Source organism: Nicotiana attenuata, unplaced genomic scaffold (genome assembly GCF_001879085.1).
Source record: "Nicotiana attenuata strain UT unplaced genomic scaffold, NIATTr2, whole genome shotgun sequence".
NCBI lineage: Eukaryota > Viridiplantae > Streptophyta > Magnoliopsida > Solanales > Solanaceae > Nicotiana > Nicotiana attenuata.
The window spans coordinates 70,329-77,332 of NW_017671593.1; the positions used below are offsets into that span (position 1 = coordinate 70,329).

General features: G+C 43.2%; 1 long non-coding RNA gene across 1 annotated transcript; it reads left to right on the plus strand.

Moving 5' to 3' along the window:
* The first annotated feature begins 267 nt into the window (after positions 1–267).
* LOC109209168 lies at positions 268–6,521 on the plus strand. The gene is made up of 2 exons (XR_002065314.1): positions 268–876; positions 6,345–6,521. It is a non-coding gene; the product is annotated as an uncharacterized LOC109209168 (long non-coding RNA).
* Positions 6,522–7,004: the final 483 nt, after the last annotated feature.

The window sequence follows — 7,004 nt, forward strand, 5'->3', positions numbered from 1 at the left end:
AAATAAAAATTTCAAAAAAAATAGGTTTATTAATATTTTATAGTCATTTTTAATCTTAAAAAAAATACAAAAATAGTACCCCATCTTTATTTTATAATCTTGAAGAAAAAATAGTTTTATGTTTTATAGTTTAGTTCAATTAATTAAAATTAGTTTTATATTTTTATATTATAATTGTACATAATTTTAGAAGAAAGAATTAGCTTTAGGTTGGTTTATCCCGTTTTTATAAATCTTATAGTCCATTTTTTAGTCTTTGGCCCAAAATCCCTAGCCCATAATTTCTAGGCCCATACCCCTAACCTAATTTCTACCCCTATATAATAGTACCTACACCTAAAATATAAACACACAAAAAACACACCAATCAGCCGCAATTCACGACCTCTATCTGAATCTCATCTTCTTCTTCATTGAGACACAAGAAAACCCTAGCACACACACAAGAGCAGCAACCGCTGCTCCTCCAAAACATCAGCGAAACCCCAGCCCTTCAACAGACTTCACCAACCAGCGGTCTCCTCCAGCGATTTTCATCTCCAAAACAAAACCTGCAACAACCAACGCCAGCCCGATCTCCTCTCAACACCACCATTTCCGGCGAACATAAACAAAAAAATGAGCAACGAACACATATAGAACACATCCAAATTGGCACCCAGCAACAACCATGAGATTTGTTCGAAATTGACCCCAATAACCAGTAAAAGCAGTCACAAATGGCTCGTTTTCATCCCGTACGTTGTCGAGTTTCCGGCGCCGACGAGTCCTTTGTTTCCCGATGAGTTCTTACCGAACTTTCCCCTTTGTGTTAGAGAGATTTTCATATATAGAAGGATCTGTGTAAATCAAGGTCCATTTGCGCTTAAAATCCAGGTATTACCTTGTTACTGGTGTTCTACTAGTTATCCATGGTGCAGAATTTTCTGTTTTGTTTTTCGAGAAATGAAACGCTTTATTGTTAGTATTTTGCTCCAGCCTTATGCTATCTGCTTTGATGTTTGAGTTTCTATGCTTACTCATTAACGTGTTAAAATTATACTTATTACATAGAAAGGACATACAGTAATACCAGAATCGACCTCTTGAGGACGTGTTCAATAACATGTTTGCACCATGAAATGATATCTCTGTTAAGTGTTAGGCTTCATTAGCTTTTTGGTTAAGTGTGTTACTTTCCTGTTGATGGACGAGAAGGTCAATGTTTCGGGTGTGAATTGATGATGAGTATTTCACCAAGTAGGTTGAGAAACTTGGTTCTGGGCTTCTATTTGTTGCTGGACCTTTTAATCTTAATGGCGTTCCTTTAAGACGTTGAATCAAGCTTATGTTATTGGTACCTCGACTAAGGTTCGGAGGTGCATTTCATGTAACTCGATTATAACAACTTTGAATAATAAAACCCATTGAAATTAGAATCGAGGTGTGCCATTAGTTGAATTTTCCATGGCCCTCGCAAAGTTGAAAGTGCGTAGTTGCTTTAGGCGCTCTATTTTAAAAATTACCTTCCTAAACTCGGGTGTGCATTTCATGTGACCCAAATCCAAATCTTAATAACGTTGAATAAAATTTGTTTCGGATGGCGGGTGCATTTCATGTGACGCGATCCAAAGACATGTTTTAAACGACGTTCAATCTTCTTTTAAAATAATTAAAAGCGGTAAAAAGTGTAAAATTGCACTATAGGTTTGAACATGTAAAAGATTTCAGATTTTAGCCATTTATAATAATTTAAGCGACCGTGCTAGAACCACGGGATCCGGGGGTGCCTAACACCTTCCCTCGGGTCAACAGAATTCCTTACTCAGAATTTCTAGTTCGCAGACTCCAATTGGGAAGTCGACAATTTTCCTCGATTTGGGATTTAAGTTAAAAACCGGTGACTTGGGACACCAAAAGTCAATCCTATCCCAAGTGGCGACTCTAAAAATAAATAAATAATCCCATTTCGAATAATGTCACTTTAAATGGAAAAACGCCCTTTATACACTATCCTTCGGGATAGATGTGTAAAAAGGAGGTGTGACAAGAGGCACCAAACCCGTAAGGCGGTGCCTAAATATAAAAGGCTACGACCACCTTGAAAATGGCTCGGAGACGACTGAGGTCCGTACCCAGAAAGTAAAGCCTTTATGAAAATTCAAAACCAACTAAATGGTTACCCGAGGCAAAACATTATCTAAAAACACTTAAGCATCTTAAAAACCTTCGGTCTCACCGAGGGTTCGAAGCCACAAGTAAACCAAAGTGGCATCGAAGTCTGTTTTTTTTCTAAGGCATCAAAAACAATACACAAATAGAAATTGCAAGAAGATGCTAAAAAGAGTAAAGACACGGTACTGCCAGAAAGGGAAAAAATTTATATACTCCAAAATATATTTACAAAGGCCCGATAGAACGGCCTCAAAAAAACAAAAAAATATACATAAGGAAAAATCGAAAAAAAAATAGGGCAGCTACACCTGGTTTCACTGTGGCCCGACTCGTCGGAGCTCTCAGAGACGTCAGAGCCCTCGGAACCCTCGGAGCCTTCGGGACCCTTAGGCTCGTAGATCTCCTTTGCCTCAGCCTCGAGCCTTCTAGCTTCTTCAATCTCGGCCGAATAGTCAAAACCTCGGGCATGGACCTCTTCAAAGGTCTCTCTTTGGGATAGCCGCTTTATGAACTTAATCTTCGTCTTTAAGTGGGTCTCGGCAGCCTCTACATCGGCCTTGTACCGGGCTACCATTTCCTCGGCATCAATAGAGGTTGCATCCAACTTGGATCTCAGTGCCGCATATTCTTGTCCGAGAGCCTCCCATTCCGTGACGACCGAGCTCAGCTTTGCCTGAAGATCATCATTCAGTCGAGACCACCTATCTGCTTTGTCCTTCGCTACCCGAAGTTGGTTCTCGACCGATGCCAGCTCTGCGTTTGGAGATTCCTTCTCCGAAGCTAGTAGGTCCATCTTTCCCTTCCAAACTTCGGTCGTGGCCTTGACCTCATCTATCTCAGCTCGAAGCTGGTTGATCCAGTCTATCTTCTGTTGGACCTACGAAGTTGTGTTGTTAGTCACCACGACTAGCTGCTCGTTTTTAGCCTTAAAGATCTTTACCTTCTCCACCAGGACGGTGTGTTCCCACTTCAGGGTCGAGGCCTCCTTCTGAGCTTTTTCTAGCTCGGGCTAGAGAATCGGGAGATCTTTGAGGGCCTCGTCTTGCTGCTCACTAAGAGCCATGTACATGTCCTTCTTCCGACCTGCTCTTTGAGCTCGAACTCGAGATGGCTAATCTCCAAGCGGCACCGGAGGAAGCTTTCATGGTGAAGCACTGAAGCCCGAAAAACAATTGAGTTAGTGGAGGACATCAAAAACCAAAGTGAGATTCGCAAAGGGGGTACAAAAGGGTTGACACCTTACCCGGTTTAGAGCCTTCTACGCCTCATTGAAGAGGCTCGACGTGCCTACTTCATTCATCTTTGCATGGTCCTCCTCAATCACCAGGCGTCGGAGGTAGCTGGCTACGCCCATCGGAGTAGACAAGACACGGGCATCCTCCGGGATTGTGAGAATGACCGTTATCTTGCGCTCGGGGTCTACGCTCGGTGAAGGGAATTGCTTCACTAGTTTTGGGCTCGAACTCGACCCGCCCGCTCCCTAGAACACATCCTTTTTCGAGATCTCCAGGTAACCAAGCCCGAAAAAATCCTCCAATGTGGCCATATCCATGCCGTCAAAAAACGTGTTGAGAGCGTCGTCTGGGCCCAGCGCCACCTCGCTTGACTTCTCTTTACCCGCTTGGGCCTCTTCGAGCATAGACTCGGTAATAGGAGGGCGTCTCCGTGAGGTCGATAACACCGGTTGCCTCCTTCAGAGCAGGGGCGGCTTCCTTGGAGGCCACAACCTCCGTCTCTCTCTTTGGTTCCTAAGTTAGAGGGGGATCGACCTCAGGGTCCTCTTTCTTGGTTGTCACCTGCTCCCCCTCATTAAGGGTCAACCCATGAGCGACGAAAAGGTCGCCATCTTCAAGTTCGTCCCTGAGCCGGTAGAGAGCATCGGGGCCCGGTATCCTATACTTGGTGCTCTTCTTGGGCTTCCAGACCCGGATGGCCACCCTTTTCTTCTTCTTTGCCTCGGCGTCCAGGGAACCCAAGGACTTTCTCTTCTTCTTCTTCTCCTCGTTCCCGATAGCCCCGGGCTGTCCCGAAATGGAGAACTCGACAAGCGAGGATAGATCCTCGTCCTCATCCAATGGCCTAAGTTCGGTGGTCTTAGGAAAACTTGTAAGAAAAGAGAAAAGGTTAGCAATGTGTAAGTTAAGAGCATTGTGATAATTATTCAAGGATGTACCTCACCATGAGAATAGGCCTCCCATTTGCCCTTCGAAAGCTTGCGCCATGCGTGCTCGAAGTACAGCATCTGCTTGCAGATTCCCTCGATCCACTCCTTGAATCGGGGGATTGCATCAGGAACTTGGGCAACAACTACACGACCACAAGAACAAGCAATGAGAGAAAGAATAAAAAAGGAAGGAATACTCAAGAAAGACAATACTTACGGGATATGTTCCACTCCTCAGGCAACGGCAGAAACTTCATAGGGATCATGTCTTCGATTTTCACCCGAATGAACCTCCCATGCCAACCTCGGTCTCGGTACTCATCGATGCTCGAGAAAGGAGCCTTGCTCGGTCGGCGAACGAGCTTGATCAGTCCCCCTCAAAAGATTCGGGGATTGTATAGGCGGAGTAGATGGTCGAGGGTTAACCGAGGGGCTTCAGTGTTGTTCACAAAATAGCATAAGAGGATCACGATCCTCCAGAAGGACGGGTGTTTTTGCCAAAGGCACACCTCGTACCTTTTGCAGAAAGCAAAGACTATGGGGTCTTCCGGGGCGAGCGTGAAGGGTTAAGTGTAAACACTCAAATATCTCTTCATATGAGTAGTAATATCGTCATTGGGCCCGGGAACAACCACGTCCTTACCCTCCCATTTACAGTCCGCTCGAACTATGGGTAGGGTCTCTTCAGTGACGGAGCATATGTATCTCCATTCTTCCTCGTCTCGGTGTTGTTGGCTAGAGGCCTTCTCGGCCTTGAAATTGTCCCCGATAAAGCAGCCCCCGTATGAAGCTCTTCATGGGAGGCTCCTGAGCCACTTCAGGGACGGCCACCCCGACATCTGCGGTCGGGTGGGAAGATGAAGGAGCAGTCTGCTGAGGCACTGACTTGGAGGTTTTTGCCATTGCAATTTGTGAAATATGAAGGTCTGGAGAAGAGTATGAAGGGTTGAAGAAAAAATGAAGATTTGAATATGGTATGAAGGTCTAGGTTGAAGGTCCAAAGAAAATGTATGAGGACGAAGATGAAGATATGAAGGCTCAAAGAACAAGGTATGAAGACTTGGAGAAGTTGAAAACCGTTTGAAAGATCGGGGATAAAATCTAGAGTCGGAAAGTGAAAAAGGTTGAAGCTTTTATAGGGGAAACAATCAATGCACGACGCTTCACATTCGAAAGCAGCCAGCCGATGACTGACACGTGTCTGAAGTCAGAACGACGCGACTGATGGGGCATTTCGATTTACCTGTCATCTCAGTTGTAACGTGCGAAGGAAGGAACCGGGGTCCATCTATCGTTTACCATTGTTTCGGCAAACCTACTCTCAGAAAAACGAGGGGACTATCTGTATACAGGTAAAATCGGGGATAATGCATATCCCGATTTCCCGTGAAGAAGACGGAAGAAGGGAACAGATGCAAAGGTTGAAATCGAGGCTGGGAGCTCTTCGTATCGAGATCCATGAAAAGTGAACTATGTGTTCATCATCGGGCATGATAAAGCAACGCTCCCCGAACCCATAACGAGTTTTAAGACCTCGGGAAATATGGTAAACGGTTACACACGACGGATAGAAGGCCATGATATCCGTACCTAACCGGATATCACGGCGCAGATCTCGCTCGATGTCAGTTACAGATCAGTAATTAACGAGAAAGGAGGACTTTTACCTTTTTAGACTTGTACTAGGGATGAAACTCTCCTACTATATAAAGGGAAAATTTTTCTTTTGTAACACACATGGTAGCACGTGAATCAAAGCAATACCAATTCCTTTTCTGCTTTCTAGCTACTGCAGAAGTTCTTATTTAATTGCCTTGTTCTTCATTCACAACCGGGCTCGAACCAAAGGTCCAATCGAGGGCAGAATTATTGTTCAACCTAGGTTCGGGTTAGGCCATAACATTATAGCTGGTTTGATCGATTATTTTGTCTTTAATTCGTTTGTCTAATATTCTTGATTATTTGTGTTGAATCAATCCACGTATCCTTAAAACCGCATACAAATTTAATTGTTATCCGATTTCAGGTAAACAGTCCCAACACTTGCTCTTCCTATTTTAAAAATGAGACACTCCTCATGTAAGTACAGTTGCCTTATGTTATTGAACTGAAGTTTAAGGAAACTGTGACACATTTATTATTCTTTGAATTCAGAAGCATTCTTCTGCTTTTTTACTAAAAATGAAAAAGTCATTTCCAAGAAGCTCATATAGAGATATTGCATTATGATTGAGTTCTATTCTCACATTTTACTGGCCGTGGCACTTTTTAAATAGTACATAATTTTTTTGCAGTAAATGATGATAGATAAAATTTGTAATGTGGATCTCTAGTTTACACATATCACACGGCACAAGTAATTAGGCATAGCTTATTGTTCGGTACGATTGACAATCCTCGTGTTCTGTCCATTAAAATGGACACATACACTCCATGTTCTAACGAAAATTACCTATTATGTTTTTGTGAAGTCGTGAGACCCAATCTGTTTTCCATCATGGAAATTGTTCTGATTTGGCTGATACAGGGTTGGAGCCAAATAGAGGTATATTTGGACCTTTTTCAATGGCATAGAAATATATTTGGACATTTTCAATAGTTCAATTGTTCAAGAGTATGCTTCAAATTACTGTAGCTGTTATATCTAAACCAATTTGATAGTTTTTTTTTCTAAGCAAATCCACTA